The sequence below is a fragment of the Giraffa tippelskirchi genome, chromosome 7 (genome assembly GCF_054371585.1).
Source record: "Giraffa tippelskirchi isolate mGirTip1 chromosome 7, T2T-mGirTip1v1.2.pri, whole genome shotgun sequence".
NCBI lineage: Eukaryota > Metazoa > Chordata > Mammalia > Artiodactyla > Giraffidae > Giraffa > Giraffa tippelskirchi.
In genome coordinates, this window is record NC_137281.1 from 56,277,719 (window position 1) to 56,299,227 (window position 21,509).

Genomic DNA, 21,509 nt, shown 5'->3' on the forward strand with positions numbered 1-21,509 from the left:
CTGGTAAACCCACCAAGGACTTTATTAGGAAACAGCCACATATTATTGACACAACAGGATAAACTCATCCATGACTTTTTAAAAAGGAAATAATGGTATCACCTTATCTTGTATTTTAAGTTATTTTAGGTGTTTGGCTGAAAGTCACCAGTGAGGATAGTTCCTTCAAGAAGTGGTTTATTCTGGATGGAGAGCCAGAGAATAACAAAGTTATCCAGTTGCTAAAATATTTATTTAGAAGGATGGGGTCTAGATTTAAGATGTTTAGGAACTTGGAACTGCAGATTTGGAGGGGTGGTGATAACCTGTAGAATTGGTAAGGTTCTTTCAACTTCAACTTACCTCATGGAGAAACCTACTGGTAAAGGATGTTCAGCTCTCACCTGTGAGGAAGGACAGACAAGTCGTTATACCCCAAGGGAATTGAGATGCTGGATTCAGGAACTTCAAGCAGCAGGAACTGGGAGAAAATACACAGTCTGTGGAGTCTGTTGTAGATGGCAAACAATGAACTCCTAACATTAGACAACTTCAGTCTGACGGGTGGGCACCAGAACTAAGTTTAAAGAGCGGCGCCTAAAATACCACTTGCTGGTCCAGCGTCTTGATGAGGGGTCTGTTTCTCTAACTCTTAGTTTATCTGTTGTTTAAGAGCTAACATCACAAACAAGTTATATTAGTTCAGTGATGAATTCTTTTTTTTTTTTTTTTGACTAAAATGAATTTTCTTGAATATCAACAACAATAGCATGAAACAGGAAGATTTGAGGGAATGAATCAGATTTGAAATTAGGTATCACTGGAGCTTAAAACCTTGAATTATTTTTCTTCCAGTTTTACTGCAATGTAATTGACATACAGCACTGTATGCATTTAAGGTATATAGCATAATTATTTGATTTACTTATATCATGAAATGATTACCACAGTAGGTTTAGTGACCATCCATCACCTCATATAGATGTAAAATTGTTGTTCAGTTGCTCAGTCTTGTTGCTGACTCTTTGTGACCCCATGAACTGCGGCATGCCAGACTTCCCTGTCCATCACCAAGTCCTGGAGCTTGCTCAGACTCATGTCTGTTGAGTCGGTGATGCCATCCAACCATGTTATCCTCTGTTGTTCCCTTCTCCTACTACCTTCAATCTTTCCCAGCATCAGGGTCTTTTCCAATGAGTCAGCTCATCACATCAGGTGGCCAAAGTATTGGAGTTTCAGCTTCAGCATTAGTCCTTCTAATGAATGTTCAGGATTGATTTCCTTTAGGATTATGGGTTTGATCTCCTTGCAGTCCAAGGGACTCTCAAGAGTCTTCTCCAACACCACAGTTCAAAAGTATCAATTCTTCAGTGTTCAGCCTTCTTTACGGTCCAACTCTCACATCCATACATGACTACTGGAAAAACCATAGCTTTGACTAGAGGAACCTTAGTCGGCAAAGTAATGTCTTTGCCTTTTAATTTTATGGCTGCAATCACCATCTGCAGTGATTTTGGAGCCCAAGAAAATAAAGTCTGTCCCTGTTTCCATTGTTTCCCCATCTATTTGCCATGAACTGATGGGACTGGATGGCATAATCTTCATTTTTTAAAATGTTGAGATATAAAATCGGGCAAAGAAAAAATTTTTCCTTGTGACAAGAACTCTTCAGATTTACTCTTTTAATTTTCATATGTAAGATACAGTAGTGTTAATTATGTTTATCATGGTGTACATTACATCCCTGGTAATTATTTGTTTGGCTGTGTCAACTCTTAGTTGCAGCCTGTGGGATCTTTCACTGTGGGGCACGGGCTTCTCTCTAGTTGAGGTGCGTGGACCTAGATTCCCCCGTGGCATGGGGGACCTCAGCTTCCGGACCCGGCATCAAACCCTTTCCCTTACATTGAAAGGTGGATTCTTAACGACTGGACCACCAGGGAAGTCCCCCTGGTATTTATTTATCTTATAGTTATAAGTTTGCACCTTTGCAATGCCTTCATTTACTTCTCCCTTCCCCGACCCCTGCCTCTAGTAACCGCAAATCTGATCTCTCCTATATGAATATTAACCTCCAACAGTATCCTGGTGAACAATATGGTGACTCCATGTGACTATAAATTTCAAAATGTTCACTGTGATAAGCCTAGTTACCATCTGTCTCTATGCAAAGATATCACGTGATTGTTAACTGTATCCCCACACTGTACATTTCACACTGACATTTATCTTGTAACTGGTAGTTTATGCCTCTTGGTCTCCGTCACCTGTTTCCCTCCTCCCCTCACTACGCCCTCCTCTGGCAGCCACCTGTTAGTTCTCTGTATTATGACTCTGCTTTTGTTATGTTGTGTTTGTTCATGTGTTTTATTTTTCAGATTCCACGTGTAAGTGAAATTACATAGTATTTGTCTTCTCTGTTTGACTTATTTCACTAAGCATAATAACCTTTAGGTTCATCCATGTTATCACAAATGGCAATATTTCCTTTGTGTGTGTGTATATATATATAAAACATTTTTATCCATTCATTTATCAATGGGCATTTGGGTTGCTTCCATATTTTGGCTGTTGTAAATATTGTCGCAGTGAGAAAAGGGGTGTATATACTTTTTGAATTAGTGTTTTGATTTTCTTCAGATAAATGCCCAGGAGTGGAACTGCTGGATCACATGGTTGTTCTATTATTGATATTTTGAGGACTCTCCAGCCTGTTTTTCATAGTGACTGCACCAATTTACCTTCCCACCAATGGTGCATGAGGAGTCCTCCTTTTCTACATTCTCATCAGCACTCGCTATTTGTTGTCTTTTTGATGATAGCCATTTCACAGGTGTGGGGTGATATCTCTTTATGGTTTTGATTGACATTTCCCTGATGCTTAGTGATGTTGGCATCTTTTCATGTGCCTGTTGGCCAATCTGTATGTCTTCTTTGGGAAAGTGTCTATTTCGGGGCCTTCCCATTTTTCAGTCGGAAGTGTTTTTTTGATGGTGAGTTGTGTGACTTCTTTGTATAGTTTGGATATTAGTACTCTTCCTGTTTGTGGGTTGTCTCCCTGGGGGTGTAGGCCTTGATAATATCACATCACTCTCCTCCCGCCCATCTTGTTGGGGCTCCTTTTTTATATCTTTAGTGGCAGAAGATCTTTTCTGCTAGTCTTCTCATCACTAGATGTCCAGTAAATTGCTGGTCTCGGTGTGCCGGTGGGAGGAGGTGAGCTTGGGGTCTTCTGGCCCCACCCTCTGGGCTGCCCCTCCTGGGTTTGACACCTTGATCTGCCACTTATGAACTGGGTGACCTTAGTCAGGTAACTTAATTATTTTGGTTTTCAGCCTTCTCAGTTCTAAAATTGGGAAACTGACACCTAACTTTTAGAGTTGTTAAAAAAAAAAAAAAGAGAAAAAAGATCACTTCTTCAGTGCCTGAAAATTTGTATGCAGTCAATAAACAATTTTGTGTAAGTGAAAATTATTTCAGTCTCTTGGCTACACATATTCCAGGGAGTTGTATTTACCCTGACTCCTTTGTCCCTGGCTGGCACTAACCTTTCTAACAAATACAGAACTTACAAGTGTAGAGTTGATGAAGAAACAACAAATTTCTTGTTAACTTACTTTGCAGATGCAAAGCATTTTAGTCATAGCAAATTCACAGCTTACAGCTGCAAAACTTGCATTAAGTTTTATGTATCCTCCTCTCCTCTTCCCATCATAAAATAAAAATGTTAGAGAAATGTATACCAAGTAACAGTTAGGATTTTGAGAAACCAAGACCAAGTCTTTAAAACCTCCAAATAAGAGGAAAGTTGGCCATCCTTGGGGAGGAAATGAAGCCCTCCTTTACCTCAATTAACAAATGAAACCAGCAGTATTCTGCCTGAATAACAAAAATCATTGAAGTTGCATATACATATATCACAAGAGAATAGATGCATCTTTGAGGACAAAATTTAAGGTGTACTTTGAAAATAATTCAGAAATGTGTAGCTTTAGACACAACATCAAAAGTCGATTCCCGGGACTTCCCTGGTGGTCCAGTGGATAAGACTCTGTGCTCCCCATTGCAGGGGGCCTATGTTCGATTCCTGGTCAGGGAACTAGATTCCACATGCCACAACTGAAAAAGATCCTGAATGCTGTAATGAAGACTGAAGATCCCCCGTGCTGCAGCTAAGACCTGGTGCAGCCAAATAAATAAATAAACCAAAACAATTTCCTACAGGACAGCTGGAGTGAGAACTCTCTGTAGTAGTGTTGAAAAAGTTAAAGGTTAGGGAAATTCAGGCCACTTGTTTCCTCTTAAATCCTTTTTCCCAGAGCTCAGCCCTCTGACCTGCAGGTAAGGTCTGCAGGGCAGTGGTAAGTTTCAGCTCTGTGTTCAACTGAGCTAGTTCAGGACCAGGTCACTTATAGTTGTCTTCTTTTAGGTCACCTGCGAGGCTTGCAGGATCTTAGTTCCCTGACCAGGGATCAAACCTGGACCCTTGGCAGTGAAAGCATGGAATCCTAACCACTGGACCACCAGGGAATCCCCCACTGTAGTTTCTGACAAAGGCAAAGCTGATGGCTCTCTTTTAACCACTTTAAATCTGTATCCTATTACTGTTGATACTAATATTTGCAGCCAGATCCCTAAATACTTTTTATTTATGCTATGATGAATCAGAATAGTAACAAAGGGCTGTGGCCATAACAAATGGAAAATGAATACCCATAGCTTACATGCAAAAAGAAGTTGTTTCAAGATGACTGGTTAGCTCATCAGATTGAAGGGAGAATTGAAAATCAATCAGGCACAGTATCGAAGCAGCTCTAAGAATCCAGTAGCAGGTGTGATTGGTCCTTCTCCTTTGGAGACAAATGAGAATATATAGCAATGGCTTAGATCCACCTTCCTTCCCATGAAGGAAGTCTCAATTTCTCTTGAGACTCAAGTTCTGGGAAATGGAGTCAAGTTGTCCTGAGTGAATGTCCAGTGGCACTGTGATTGACACAACCAAAGGCTTTGATCAGTTTTGCAAAGAAAAATCAGAGCGCTGTTACTTAAAGAACACTGGAAGTATTCTGGGCAGGCAAAACCTGTCTCTACAAGTCACATCACGCTGGCAGGTAATGATTTTACCTGGAGTAGAGCTTTCCCAGTAAATCAGTTGCTAATGACGAGTGAAGTCTAACAGCCGCTCATTATCTGAATGACACCTCAGTCCCATTAGAGCTTAGCCATGGCAGGCCAATGGCATCATAGATGAGGTGACAAAAAAGGACGAAACGGGAAAGGTCAAGGGAGAAGAGGAAGAAGGAGGGACGTGAGGAAGGAAGAAGAAGTGGCTCCAGTCGAGCCACTTCAATGCAGTGGGGAGAGGTGACAGGAGATGGTTGCTCATGGGACAGGAGGTTCAGAGAACATTCCTTGAATGTTTACCATCTGAGTGCCTCGCTGCTGCCTTACAGGATGGGCGTCTTCTCCCCCATTTCACTGAGAAGGAAGCAGAGTGTTCAGGCATCCACAGACCTGGCAGAGGCTGGTGGGGGATGTGGCCCTCAGCACCTGGAGTCCTCACTACCCCAGCCTCCCCAACACACCCAGAACCCCCGGGAACAGGAAGAGCTGGATCCGGGTGCCCCTTTGCACCCAGAGGTGCTCATTGAGCGAACACTCTTCTGGCTTGAAAAAAGGAATCTGTTGATACTCTCAGGTGTTTTTGGCTTTGCCGTTGAGCATCCCAGAACAGAGCTCCTTGAAAACAGAGACTCTCCCTGTTAACTAGATTTATCGAGGCGATCATCCTGCTCTGTATACAAATATTGAATCATTCTTTTGTACACCTGAAGCTGATATAATGTTGTATGTCAATTATACTTCAGTAACAAAAAAGAAAATGGGAGCTCTCTCTCTCTTTTAGTGTGTGTGTGTGTGTGTGTGTTTTAATATTCTGAAGCTTCTAGTAGGTATGTGATACAAATTTTTTATACTTGGACTAAACGATCCCTCTGTGTCATTTCGATTATAAAAAAATGATTCAGAAATGGCAACCGCTCCCTTTGGCAGTATTTCAGATGGAGAGAAAGTCTAGAAGAGTAATTAACTGTGTGCATCCTGGAGTCTAAGGGGGCAACCTTGAGTCTGGCTCCCTACTCCATAGACTTGTAATTCTTGCTGAGGCCAGAGCTCTTCTCTGGAATTCTCCAAATTCTGCATCTGGCCTGACTCTAATTCTTTCTGAGCACGACAAGGCCCCAGTTCCTAGCCTGCCCATGGTACAGAGTCGTGTTTCCTAATTGATTTCTTTTCTGGTCACTCAGATAGTAAAGAATCTGCCTGCAATGCAGGCAATGCAGGTTCAATCCCTGGGTTGGGGAGATCCCCTGGTGAAGGGAATGGCTACCCACTCCAGCATTCTTGCCTGGAGAATTCCATAGACAGAGGAGCCTAGCAGGCTATATTCCATGGGGTCGCAAAGAGTCAAACACAACTGAATGACTAACACTTTCACTTTTCACTCCTCAGAAAAACAGTTCAGGGAGACTTACCTGGTGGTCCAGTGGTTAAGGCTTCCAATGCAGGGGTTGAGCTTTTGATTCCTGATTGGGGAGCTAAGACGTCTGGCCCCAGAGCTAAGATCCTTATGTTTTAGTTCTTTGCCTCGAGGGCAAAGAACTAAAACGTAAAACAGAAGCAATACTGTAACAGATTCAATAAAGACTTTAATAATGGTCCACATCAAAAAAAAAAAAAAACTTAAAAGGAAAACAATTCAATGCATGGAACCAAAAACATGTAGCAGACACCTGTCATTTGTCATGGCAAAGTCTGGGAATATATGCCGTCTATAACAATCAGGCTTCTTGTCTTCAATCTCCAGTAATTTCTTACACCCTGACATGGTGTTTGATGTGACATTTCCCGGCAGAGACACAAGTGAAGACGTTGGAACTGACTTCGCATTTGAGAAGTTGTTACCCCAGCACTTGTAGTTTAGGATGATATAGGAAAATAAGTCATCTTTGCATGATGTATTCCCAAAGCCCATTATTGCTAAATGCCCCTGATAATTCAAGTTCACATTGAATTTCTGCCATTTGGAGAAAGGACAATTTGGGCAAATAAGTGCTCATTAAAATTTATTTAGAGGGAATATTTTCCATTAGGGTGTTCCATTATTTAAGAAGAAAATAGAAGCCCATGCAGTAATGGATAATGCTCATACCAACATGGCATTTCAGATAAATTACATTTGGATAAGGATGAACGTGTTTGGGTTTGATTCTAGCAGGTACTGTAGTTGCATAATTGTAAGCCAGTTTGAAAGAAGTGTCTGAAAAACAAGGATGAACCCAGAGAAATCCACCAACAAGCCAACAAAAAGTTATTCCCTGCTGGTCTAGTTTTGTTCCTTTTGAAACTGAGGTTTGGGACCTCCATACTGGTGGAGCAGGCCCATCTGTGTGTGGTTAAAGGGCTAGACGGACAATACAGAGGTGAATAGGGAATAACAGGCACCCTGAGGAATACAGACCCTAACTCACACACCACATTTCATTATTTTTAAGGCAAAGGAAGGATGATTCGGGCCAGCTTTGGGATTTGGCTCACCAATGAGCAGCTGTGACCTCTAAAAGACTGCACATCTTTTAAAGAGCTGCATTTTCCATTCAGAACTCCGGCTTTAAAATACTCTCTCACACAGCCGGGGGCAAATTCTCAAGATGCCCTCTTTCTGCATCAAGGAGGTAATTTGCCCGGAAGCCTTGGATGGTTTCGCTTTCTCTCTGAACAGGTTCTAGTTAGCAGTTTCAATGTATATGTGCGGGTGTACCCTACACCAACCAGCAATTCTTGGGACACCAGCTGTGTGTTGCACAATTCAACTCAGTTCAGCCTCCTGGAGGTAACATCAGATTGCATTCCTTAAGTGTTTAGTCCTACAACGCTGTGTGATGAGGCCTTCCGAGAACGCTGTTGTCTTGTTCTCTGTGCATCCCCAGGTCCCCAGAGCCTGCTTCACCCACGCCGTACCCTCGCAGCTGAGCTTCCTACACGGTTGCCCCCGCCCCAGCTCCTGACCGTTCTAACCTTTAGACCAGAACATCTCTACCGGTTAGCTCATCACAGGGGCCAGGAGGGGCCTCGTGCCCCTCTACTGGTTTCCCTGGTAACTGATGAGCCCCTCCCTCCCCCCAGGACCCCCTCTAACCAGGAGCCTCCCTCTCCTCCAGGAGTGCAGACTGCTGCCATGTGGCACCCGCCGTCTACAGCACGTGATAGGGGGTTGCTCCAGGACCTTCCTTCAGACATGTCCGATCCCCTGCCCATTGAACCACTGACGTCTATTACGCTGACTCCGGACTCTTTCTTTGATCTTGAAGCTGGCTAAGTACAGACTTTGCAGAGCTGGGGTGCAGCCTGACAAAGACTGACTCCTCTGCCTCCCTTTGCCCCCTTCCCTCCCGTTTCGGATGCAGGCTGCAAGCCCAGGTGGTTAGCTGTGCTTCTGACCTACTGGCCAGAAATCAGACATTCCCACAAGCCCCTCCTTGGGTTCAGTCAATTTTCTAGAGTGGCTCATAGATTTCAGGAGAAATATTTTACTTGCTGGACGAGCAAGGTTTACTGTAAAAGGATATATAAAACGCAGGAACAGCCACATGGAAGAGATGCACAGGGAAAGGCCTGAGGAAGGGGTGTGGGGCTTCCAGGCCCCCTTCCTTCTCCCTGAATTTCCATGTGTTTACCAATCTAGAAGCCCTCCAAAACCTGTCCTTTTGAGTTTTTATGGGAACTGCCTTAGGTAGGCACAGTTGATTAAATCATTGGCCATTGGGTCACTGGTTCAGCCTCAACCTGGTCCCTTCCCTGAGGTTATTGGTGTGTGGGGGGATACTGAAAGTTCTAACCCTCTAATCACGTGATTGGTTCACCTGGCAACTAGCCCCCATCCATTTGTTCCCTACAGGCTTTACAAAGTCACCTCATTGACACAGTGAAAGATACCTTTATCCCTTCCCCACCTTTTTTTTTTTTTGGAAAATAAAGACAACTTTATCCCTCTTATCACAGGAAATTCCGAGGCTGCAGGCCAAATACATATTTCTTATTATCAATCCCACTCTCCATCTCCCCATCCCTCCTCAGTGAGCCCCTCTTTTGCCTCCTCCTCTTCCCCGCGTGGTGTCCTCTGTACCTGGCTGCCACGGTTACTGCTGTCATTCTGTTGTGCTCACTACTCCTGGAATGCGGCCTGTTTCACAAATCTCTCTGGTGGTTGGTTGGTAGGTCCCTCTACTATGCTTACTGATTTCAGTTCCAGCTCCTTTCTCACTCAGCTCCCAGGCCACAGGAGGGCATCTTGCTGAGCCAGGAGAAAGAATGAGTCCAGCACAGGCAGGGAGAACACTGCTCAATCACCCACTGTTTTGGGACCTGCCCTGGGTCTATGAAGTCAATTAACTGCTCCAAGCCTCAATCTCTTCATCAATGAAATGGCGTAAAAAATACTTCACAGGGAAATTTCGGAGATAACGCATAGGAAAAAGCCAGCAAATTTCTACTGATTCAGCAAACATTAATTAAGCAACATTTCATGTGCTGTATATCCTACACAGTATTTCCTGGTCCTTGTTTTCATCATACTCACTGTCTCCTCTCTGGAATGTGGCTGGCAGTCAGTTAATGTTAAGAGAGAGTGACACTACCAGAAAGCAAATATTTCCTTTATTCTGTTCATTAAATTAAATGCTTAAATTCTTTGCTCAACTGTGTATATATATGGTCAACATCCATTTAAAATGCTAAGTGGGTTGCCTGCCATAGATTAGAACTTTGTATGACAAGGGCCAAATCAGACTCTTATTTCACACACACAAAAGCATTTGGTAAAAGCTTCTGATGGGTTTAGCATATATTAGGAGCAAGTCTCAGATACCCCACTTATCAAGTGATGTCCAACATGATTAAGATATGAAATATGTGCTTACCAACCAAAATAGACAGTTGCTAATTTGCTAAAAATTGGTATCATTCTCCTTTCGGTCCTTTTCCAAGTTAACTAACTGCTGACAAACTTGAACTTCAAGAAGAATAATCACCCAAACTTTTAAGACCTGCAAGGTAAAATGAACTTTAGTTCTAGACAGACCACCAGTACATTCCTCTTTCTTGTTCTACATGTTTAAACATCATTTACTTGAGTTTACTTGAGGAACTCTGTTTCTTCAGGGAAAGGAAATTGACGGCAAGCTTTAGATATGCACGTGTTTGTTGATGTTGTTGTTGTTGTTGTTGTTGTTTTTGCTGCACTAGCCAGCTAGTGGGATCTTAGTTCCCTGACCAGGAATGGAACCCATGCCCTTGGCAGTAAAAGCACCAAGTCCTAACAAGTCGGCCACTGGGGAATTCCCATATATGTGCACTTTTTAGAAATGTCAAAATAAAAAAAAGAGGAAATCAAGGTATTAAATTTTTCTCAAGATAATTCTGCAAAACCTGGAGGTCTAGGTCCTATGCTTCCAGTTGACAACACGTCTTACTTACCTGTTGCCACTTACTAAGGGCTGGGTTTTACATACTTATGTTCCTTCACTGGAGTCAGGCTTGGGGGAAATAATGGAGATATTCCAAGACCTCCCCTGCAGGGAAGGTCAGTGGCATGTTGTCAGCCATGGAGATGATAAATGATTGTATCTTAGAGGACCTTCAGATACACCTGTATCTTCAAGTACCTAAACCCTGCCAACCAATATATTATTACACTTAGTTTTATTCTGAAAACCTCTACTTCAGGATTAAGGAAAAATATTGAGCTTTTTTCTTATGCTAGATGCTTATTAAACTCAAGTTTTTTTTTATTTTATTCTTGTACGATTGTTATTTTTAATTCAGCTGCAGAAATGGACATTCATTCTTGTTTATGTTCAACTCATTTCCTCTCATCTCATTGTGAACACAGACATGCAGGGAATTAACACAACACGTAAGTATATTTTTTGTTTGTAATAAACTTTTATTTCCCTTCAATCCTTAGATTTTCTAAGGATTTTCTTAGGAAGATTTTCTTAAAAAGATTATCTTCTTTTTTATGACTGTGTAGTTGGAAAAGAAAATACAGATTTGGATATAGGTCCACACAGAACTATAGGGAAAACATAACTGCTATAACTCACAGTGATCAAGTTAAAGAGTGTTGTTCCTCCCCCACCAATCTTGTTTGTTTCAAATTCACTTATATAATAAGCAGAAAATTTAACTGTTCATAGAAGCCATAAATAAAGAATATTATCATTTCTCTGGAAAAAATATTATTTTTAAAATACATTAATAAGCTGGACATTCAGCTGAGATTCCATAAACTCAGTGCCATATGGGTAAAGACATGAGAATTAGGACAAATCTGTTAGCAGACCTAACAAAATCTAAAAGTGATCTGTTGGTGTTTTAACTGCCACTAGGACAAAAGTCAATACTCTTTAGAGGGTGATGATGTAGTATAAAGTCTCAGTCACAATGTCCAGCATGCAATGAAGAAGTTACCATATGTGACAAGAAGCAAGAAAAGTGTCTAGTGATAGATATAATAGTCAATACAAACAGACCTGGAGATGATACAGAGTTAGTAGGCAAGGGTTTCAGAAAACTGGATAATATGAGAAATAAGAGATGAAAAGATAAAATGAATATAAAATTAAATATTTCAATAGATAATTGTGACCTATAAAAAGAATCAAATAAATGCCCTAGAAATAACAAAATGTAGTATTTGAAATAAGGAGTTCATTGGTGGGTGTAGCTGCAGAATTAACACAACAAAATATAGGACTAGTAAATTTGAAGAAATACTAAAGCAAAGGTCAATGTATATGAGGCATGAAGAACAAAGAAAACCACCAAAAAACAAAAACCAAAAGAAAAAAAAAACCCAGAAATGAGCAAAAAGGAAATTTGGGACATTGTTAACAAGTTTTATGTATGTGTCATTGGCAAGGGCTTCCCAGGTGGCACTAGTGGTGAAGAACCTGCCTGCCAATGCAGGAGATGTAAGAGACTCAGGTTCAACCCCTGGGTCAAGAAGTTCCCCTGGAGAACGGAATGGCAACCCACTCTGGTATTCTTGCCTGGAGAATCCCATAGAGGAGTACGGCGGGCTACAGTGCACGGGGTCACAAAGAGTCGGACACAACTGAGTGTGCATGTGTGTGAATGTACACACACACATACACAGGCAAACCGACAGACCATAAGGAGATGGTTCATTTTGGGGTAGCAGAGGGCTGTGGTTCCATGCTGTAGATACATTCCTAAAACTGTATGTTTACATATTTACCAAATTATGTAATCTCAAAGATTAAATGTGATAATCCATTAAATTCCCTCTAAAATTTCTTAACCGGTGGATACATGCAGAGTGGAAGGAATCTTCTCAGACCCTAATTAGGCACATGTTTATTCCCTATAAATTGCCCCAAGCTATGTCTCATATGGGCTGGAGCACAGCAACTGATCTTTCTGGAGAAAGCGCATACTGGTAAGATTTACTTTGCAGTCCAAACTTTAGAATAATTAAGTAAAAAAATCAAAAGAGGAAAGTACTTACCCTGGGAGAAAAGGGATGCCTTTCAGTACATTACCAGGGCTTGTTGGCTGCTCATGTCATAGCCATTACCCCCATTTTGCTTTTTAAAGATCTCAGGTTTTTCTCAGGTACCCACCTTCCTTGTTACAGTGAGGTTTAACTGCAATAATTTCTCCTGCTAGGGATGGGTTTAGGAAGAGACTTAGGAAAAATGATGACCCAGAAGGGTGTGTGTGTGTGTGTGTGTGTGTAAGAGGACTGCTAGGTGGATTACTAAGATTTGTTTTTTGGAGGGGACATTGTGACAAAAGCCCTTCTCTCACTGGATTTTGTCAGCTGACACCTGGGATGGTGGGAGCTGGTATATGTTCTGGCAGAGCAGCAAGACAGAAAGAACCTAGCTCCTCAATGATGAACCTAGCTCCTCCTCTCCTCCATCAAGACACTAAAAGACAGATAAAGCAATCATATAAAAAAAGCAGTTCAGTTCAGTCGCTCAGTTGTGTCCAGCTCTTTGTGACCCCGTGAACTGCAGCACGCCAGGCTTCTCTGTCCATCACCAACTCCTGGAGCTTACTCAAAGTCATGTCCATCGAGTCGGTGATGCCATCCAACCATCTCATCGTCTGTCATCCCCTTCTCCTCCTGCCTTCAATCTTTCCCAGCATCAGGGTCTTTTCAAATGAGTCAGCTCTATCGCATCAGGTGGCCAAAGTGGCAAATAAGCATCAGGTGGCAAATAAGCAGTATAACTAATGAAATGATAGTACAGGTAAATTTAACATATGTACCAACATTTCAATGTAATTTTAATTAATAAGTATATTTCCTCTAACAGTCAAATGAAAATATATCCAATAGTGTAAAAGATACGTAGAATACAAAAGTACATGGACTTAAATGTGGACCTTTCTCTTAACCACAATCTCCCTTTTCTGGCCCAACCTGACTTGCCTCCTGAGACATAACCACTTGCCATTGTTGGGGATGTATTGTTTTTGTTCTTTTATTTTGCACTTAAATACTAATATGTTTACATTTGCACATAGTTTTATTTTATAAAATGGAATCATAGCGCATGTACAGGTCTTCAAGGTGATCCCCCCCCCCCCAATTTTAACATCATCTTTAGATTTTATTTCCAAATCATGTACAGAGTGTATTTGTGTACATATAAAATCAATTCAGTAAGACAGACTTCCAGAAGAGGGCTTCTCTACTTGTGCCAGAGGCTGTGCCTGTTTAACTTTTGACTGATACGACGGGATTGCTATCTAAACTCTCACCTAAAGTGTATGGGAAAAAGCATTTTATATTTTCTGAAAAACTTTTTTTTGAGGGTAACAGACAAACTAATAAGTTGTATTGTGCTAGGTATCAGATTTCACCTTTTTACACCCTTTGTCACAGCCATTCCACTTCTAGAAATTAATCCTACAGATGTAATTACACAGGCGAATAAAGATACATCCTCCCGACCCAGGAATCGAACCAGGGTCTCCTGCATTCGATTCTGGTGGATTCTTTTACCAGCTGCGCTACTAGGTAAGCTCCCATAAGCATGGCAGATACAGAAATACTTGTAATCTTAAAGAATTAGAGACCACTCAATGCCTGGCAAAAGGCAGTTTGTTCAGTGAATTATGAGAGACTATGTCTTGAGAAAGATTTAATTTGTCAAATAAGCACCCATCTCAGAATATACGTTCAAAGCTCATAAATTCTAATGGTCTTAGTTCTAGCTGTCTTGGGACAGCTCCATAAACATTTACCCCACTGGCAGAAGGTTAAGATGTGGCAAATGAAGCAACAACAAAATACAGGATTTCAAATTTATATTCTCAATTGTTTTATTTGAAATTTATTTGAAAGTTAAAAAAACAACTGACCTCAGGACTTAAAAAATGAGTATCAATGTAAAGCAATAGAAATTAGGGAGAAATATTAATTGAAATGGAAGCTGTGAAAATTCAAAGTAGAAATGAAAGCAGAAATGTTGGACAGGATACATGAAATTGTAGCAGGTACCTCCAGCCCCACCCCATATCCATTCCTGTCCTCTTATCCAAGAATAGAACTTTGATTTCTTTTTTTTCAGGTGGAAATCTACTTAGGCTACATTCCTAGAACTTCCTTGCATCAGACTGTGGCTCTATGATTAACTTCTGGTAGATGATAAATAAACCAAAGTATGGTCAGAACTTCTGGGATGGCTAATAAAGGGGGTTGAATTATTGGTGAAGCAATTCTTTTATCTTTCCCTTCTGCCTGCTGCTGGCCAGAAACACGAATATGATCATTAAAGCACCACAGTTGTGAATGATAAGATCACAAGGTTGGAAGCTAGGCAGTGGAATCACAGCTTGAAGACTATGTCTGGGTCTCTGATGATGCCAAGGTGCTCAGACACAGTCCCAGGCTGCACACCTCTGCACCTCTCTTACCTGAGAGAGAAATGAACTGTTGTCTTGTTTAAAACACTGTTTCTTAATTTTTTTGGTGATACATGACATGTCCTATGTTACATGATACAAAATACACATTTTTTTTCTTTAAAAAGAATAATAATAAAATAAATTCCTGGTACACCTAATTAAAAAAGAGACAGAAAGAGAAGAATAAATGTACAATGTTATTAATAAGATACATTACAGAAAACCTTAAAAATTTATATTAAAGCATCTTGTACAAACTCATGATAATAAATCTGGAAACTGAGAGAAATGGACAACTTACTGTCAAAACATACAATATCCCATTTGACCCAAAATGATAAAGAAAATTCGAACAGACGAATAAGCATAGATGAATTCAATGGAGGCTCAGATGGCTTTACCGCTGAGTTTAATCTAAATTCATAGATCATGTAATTTCTATGCTATTTAAATAATTCCAGTCCACGGGAAAAAATGAAAGATTCCTAATGCATTGTATAAAGCATTGTAAAGATAGCATACCAGAGAAAACAAGATGAATTTCAATTACAAATATAGAAGCAAATATTTCAAGTAAACTGTTGGAAGTCTGAACCCAGCTATCCATTTATAAAATTATGATATAAACGAATGGGATCAATTTCAGTACTGCAAGGACTTCAGAAACAAGAAGTTTTATCAATATATTTGATTATACCAACAAACTAAAGGATATCAATAGATGTTGAGAAGCTATTCAATAAAATACATAGCTATTGTGAATAACTACAAAGAGTAGGATTAGAGAGAGGTATTTAAACAAATGCTATTTGCTAAAGATAGACAACACTATTTTAAAGGTTGCCATTTACCATTAAAAACTGGGATCAGTATTAATAATTTTGCATTAACGTAATTCTCACTTCGGTCCTTTGAGAAGACTTAATATCCCCATTTTAAAGATGGGAGAAAGTGAAGCCGAAAGCGGCTACGGTAAGGTAATTTACTCCACCTACTTAGCCAGCAGCCAGGCTTCATACTCAGGCAATCTAGTTCCAGGAGCTCTGTCTTTCCCCTGCATCCAAGTCGGTTTATTTGATCTCCCCTGACCTCGGCCAGCAGCTTCACTGCCGAGCCCCACCCACCTGCAGCGACCCCAAGACCTCGCGGTCCACAGGGCTGTCGTGGTCACGGGGTCTGCCACGTGCTTCCAAATCAGCCGGTCACACGGGTGAGGTGGCCACGCCCCCAGCACGGGCGCCCGGCGTGGGTCACGTGGCACACGAGGCCGCACACGTGAGGCTCGCCGCCTTCGCGTCACTCAGCGCCCTCGCGTCGGCGCAGCTGAGGGCGCGCCGTAAGCTTCAAGCAGTGCCCTTTCTCTCCCCACGCGGTCCTGGTGCGGTGCGCCACTGCTGTGCGGCCTCCGGAAACCTTGGCCTTGGAGGCCAGACAGGCTCCTGAAGCGGGCCGCGCCTCGCCCTCGTGCCTGGCTGCCTGTGGCCGGCCGTCACCCGGGAGGCTCCCTGAGGCGGCCCTAGGCGTGCGGGGGCCCAGAGGCCGCTCACGAGGACCGCCTCCTCCTCCGAGGGGTCCCATGCCCAGGCCTCGGCCGTGGCCGCAGCGCCCCTTCTGCGCCTCACGGCGCCCTGCAGCCTCTCGAAGGCCGCCTCTTTCAGGTGTAGAGTGTCCCTCAGGCTCGCGCAGGAAGCCCTCTGCAGGGACGACGGGGTGTGGGTGGCAGGGACAGGCCGGCAGCGTCTGGCCCTCAACGGCACCCCGGCTCCGTGGAACGTTGTGGGTCCGCTAGCCTGAGGCCGCTGTGTCGTCCTTCCTGTGGTAACTGTGGCCGCTCCCGCTGTGCAATTTGCTCTCTCTTCGCCCTCCCAGTCGTCTCCTCATTCCTTCGTGGCTTTTCCAACACGGGAAAGGAACCAGGGAATTAGGTCAGGTTAGCCAGCTTTGGAATGGCGTTTTCATGCTGTAATCTTGTTCCATCCTTTTCCTGTGTGTCTGTTTTATATCGAGACTTGGTCTTTTGTGGATAACAGACATTTCTTTTATTTTAAAATTCAGTTTGACAGTCTCAAACCGTCAAATGTTTGAGCCTGTTTGTTTTTTTTTTTACTGACCACTGAGGTATGACCTAAATCAAATCCCTTATGATTATACAGTGGAAGTGAGAAATAGATTTAAGGGACTAGATCTGATAGAGTGCCTGATGAACTATGGACAGAGGTTCGTGACATTGTACAGGAGACAAGGATCAAGACCATCCCCATGGAAAAGAAATGCAGAAAAGCAAAATGGCTATCTGAGGAGGCCTTACAAATAGCTGTGAAAAGAAGAGAAGCGAAAAGAAAAGGAGAAAAGGGAAGATATTCCCATTTCAATGCAGAGTTCCAAAGAATAGCTAGGAGAGATAAGAAAGCCTTCCTCAGCGATCAGTGCAAAGAAATAGAGGAAAACAACAGAATGGGAAAGACTAGAGATCTCTTCAAGAAAATTAAGAGATACCAAGGGAACATTTCATGCAAAGATGGGCTCGATAAAGGACAGAAATGGTATGGACCTAACAGAAGCAGAAGATATTAAGAAGAGGTGGCAAGAATACACAGAAGAACTGTCCAAAAAAGATCTTCACGACCCAGATAACCATGATGGTGTGATCACTCACCTAGAGCCAGACATCCTGGAATGTGAAGTCAAGTGGGCCTTAGAAAGCATCACTACGAACAAAGCTAGTGGAGGTGATGGAATTCCAGTTGAGCTATTTCAAATCCTCAAAGGTGATATTGTGAAAGTGTTGCACTCAATATGCCAGCAAATTTGGAGAACTCAGCAGTGGTCACAGGACTGGAAAAGGTCAGTTTTCATTCCAATCCCAAAGAAAGGCAATGCCAAAGAATGCTCAAACTACCAAGCAATTGCACTCATCTCACACACTAGTAAAGTAATACTCAAAATTTTCCAAGCCAGGCTTCAGCAATACATGAAGCGTGAACTTCCAGATGTTCAAGCTGGTTTTAGAAAAGGCAGAGGAACCAGAGATCAAATTGCCAACATCTGCTGGATCATCGAAAAAGCAAGAGAGTTCCAGAAAAACATCTATTTCTGCTTTATTGACTATGCCAAAGCCTTTGACTGTGTGGATCACAATAAACTGTGGAAAATTCTGAAAGAGATGGGAATACCAGACCACCTGACCTGTCCCTTGAGAAGCCTGTATGCAGGTCAGGAAGCAACAGTTAGAACTGGACATGGAACAACAGACTGGTTTCAAATAGGAAAAGGAGTACTCAAGGCTGTATATTGTCACCCTGCTTATTTAATTTATATGCAGAGTACATCATGAGAAACGCTGGGCTGGAAGAAGCACAAGCTGGACTCAAGATTGCCAGGAGAAATATCAATAGCCTCAGATATGCAGATGATACCAACCTTATGGCAGAAAGTGAAGAGGAACTAAAAAGCCTCTTGATGAAAGTGAAAGAGGAGAGTGAAAAAGCTGGCTTAAAGCTCAACATTCAGAAAACTAAGATCATGGCATCTTTTCCCATCACTTCATAGGAAATAGATGGAGAAACAGTGGAAACAGTGGCTGACTTTATTTTTTTGGGCTCCAAAATCACTTCAGACGGTGATTGCAGTCATGAAATTAAAAGATGCTTACTCCTTGGAAGGAAAGTTGTGACCAACCTAGACAGCATATTAAAAAGCAGAGACATTACTTTGCCAACAAAGGTCCGTTTAGTCAAGGCTATGGCTTTTCCAGTAGTCATGTATGGATATGAGAGTTGGAGTATAAAGAAAGCTGAGCGCCGAAGAATTGATGCTTTTGCACTGTGGTGTTGGAGAAGACTCTTGAGAGTCCCTTGGACTGCAAGGAGATCCAACCAGTCCATCCTAGGGGAGATCAGTCCTGGGTGTTCATTGGAAGGACTGATGTTGAAGCTGAAACTCCAATACTTTGGCCACTTGATGCGAAGAGCTGACTCATTGGAAAAGACCCTGATGCTGGGAAAGATTGGGGGCAGGAGGAGAAGGGGGCAACAGAGGATGAGATGGCTGGATGGCATCACCGACTCGATGGACACGGTTTTGGGTAGATTCCGGGAGTTGATGATGGACAGGGTGGCCTGGCATGCTGCGATTCATGGGGTCACAAAGAGTCGCATATGACTGAGCAGCTGAACTGAACTGAATGTTTTGTAATGTTTACACAATTTATATTTAATATTATTATTGACACGATGTGATTTACATCTGTTACCATCTTGCTACTTGTTTTCTATTTGTCCCATCTGTTCTTCAATTCTTCTCCCTCTTTTCTGCCTTCTTTGGGGTTAATAGAGTATTTTTTTTAATGTTTTTCTGATAAGCTCAATGTGTATCCAGATGAACATATTCTTGTCCTTACAAGAAAGTGATTTATCCAAATCTGCAAACTATCTTCCTGGATCAAGTGAATCGCAGGAATTTATGAAGGTAATAGTGAAGTAAAATTTCTTCGGTTGCTGTCTTGTCTTTCTGCACTAGGCTCTCCTGGAGCAAATGGTTAAGGTTATGTTTGACAGGGGTCATCTCAGCTCCCCAGCCCAAATATTTAAGTTTAATTCATCCGCAGAGCAAGAGAATGGATAACGTATGGCATTATCACATGCTTGAATATTTTACAGCAGTGAGAATTAATGTACTAAAATGAATTAGCATGAAAATGCTGACTCTCAAAAACAGTGAAAAGAAAGCAAGTTGTTAATGAATACATGCAGTGTGAAGTCATTCATGTCAGTTTCAGAGTACATGAGTGGTAAAACTACAAATAAAGACAGGAATGACGAAAATAAAATTCAGAAGCATTCCTTGGCCAGTTTCCCATAAGACAAAATAAGAGAAGGCTGTGATCAGGGAGCACTACAGAGTTTCAATAGCATTGCCCATTTGTTAAGGTAAATGAACTGTTCATGGTTCTTTAACTTATACATGTGCAAATGCAGTATATGTTGTGTATTTTTTATTTTTAGAAGTACTGATTTTAAGAAGGCAAAATACTAGTATTGAAAACATGGTGTCACATTCATCCCTTTTTTCATCAAGTATTACTAGACGTTCAGTCGCTAGTAAATTGAGACTTTTTCAGATTGCCTCCACACTCCTTTTTTCTCTGCAAGATAAGGAGAAACTGTTTTGATGACCATTAAAGTTCCTTGCAGATAAATAAAATGCTTTGATTTTATAACTATATTTTAACCTCCTCCCTCCCTCCTGGGTGGCCCCACATGGCATGGCTTAGTTTCACTGAGATAGACAAGGCTGTGGTCTGTGTGATCAGATTAGCTAGTTTTCCGTCGGCCGCCACCCCCGGCCAACAGGCCCCGGCCCGGCCTAGCCCCTGTTGGCTGCCGCCCCCGGCCCCCGGCCCGGTCTAGGCTCTGCCGGTCGCCACCCCCGCCTAAAGCTGAAGTTGAACGATTCTATGAAGACCTACAAGACCTTTTAGAACTAACACCCAAAAAAGATGTCCTTTTCATTATAGGGGACTGGGATGCAAAAGTAGGAAGTCAAGAAACACCTGGCGTAACAGGCAAGTTTGGCCTTGGAGTACAGAATGAAGCAGGGCAAAGGCTAATAGAGTTTTGCAACGAGAATGCACTGGTAATAGCAAACACCCTATTCCAACAACACAAGAGAAGACTCTACACGTGGACATCACCAGATGGTCAACACCGAAATCAGATTGATTATATTCTTTGCAGCCAAAGATGGAGAAGCTCTATACAGTCAGCAAAAACAAGACCGGGAGCAGACTGTGGCTCCGATCATGAACTGCTTATTGCCAAACTCAGACTTAAATTGAAGAAAGTAGCGAAAACCACTAGACCATTCAGGTATGACCTAGATCAAATCCCTTATGAGTATACCGTGGACGTGACAAATAGATTTAAGGGTCTAGACCAGATAGACAGAGTGCCTGATGAACTATGGACAGAGGTTCGTGACATTGTACAGGAGACAGGGATCAAGAAAATTCCCATGGAAAAGAAATGCAAAAAAGCAAAATGGCTGTCTGAGGAGGCCTTACAGATAGCTTGGAAGAGAAGAGAAGCGAAAAGCAAAGGAGAAAAGGAAAGATGTTCCCATCTGAATGCAGAGCTCCAAAGAATAGCAAGGAGAGATAAGAAAGCCTTCCTCAGCGATCAGTGCAAAGAAATAGAGGAAAACAACAGATTGGGAAAGATTAGATCTCTTCAAGAAAATTAGAGATACCAAGGGAACATTTCATGCAAAGATAGGCTCGATAAAGGACAGAAATGGTATGGACCTAACAGAAGCAGAAGATATTAAGAAGAGGTGGCAAGAATACACAGAAGAACTGTCCAAAAAAGATCTTCACGACCCAGATAATCACGATGGTGTGATCAGTCACCTAGAGCCAGACATCCTGGAATGTGAAGTCAAGTGGGCCTTAGAAAGCATCACTATGAACAAAGCTAGTGGAGGTGATGGAATTCCAGTTGAGCTATTTCAAATCCTCAAAGGTGATGCTG

At 42.0% G+C, this 21,509-nt stretch overlaps 2 long non-coding RNA genes across 2 annotated transcripts in view; one reads left to right on the plus strand and one right to left on the minus strand.

The window, feature by feature from the left end:
- The window catches only part of LOC145515853 (uncharacterized), a 69,743-nt gene that overhangs the window by 32,836 nt on the left and 15,398 nt on the right, over positions 1-21,509 (plus strand). Inside the window, exons 3-4 of the long non-coding RNA XR_014061068.1 lie at positions 7,533-7,712; positions 10,861-10,951. This is a non-coding gene — a long non-coding RNA (uncharacterized LOC145515853). The remainder of the gene's footprint in view (positions 1-7,532; positions 7,713-10,860; positions 10,952-21,509) is intronic.
- Positions 216-8,881, minus strand: LOC145515854 (uncharacterized). The gene is made up of 2 exons (XR_014061069.1): positions 4,704-8,881; positions 216-383 (listed from the first exon to the last, which is right to left on the minus strand). It is a non-coding gene; the product is annotated as an uncharacterized LOC145515854 (long non-coding RNA).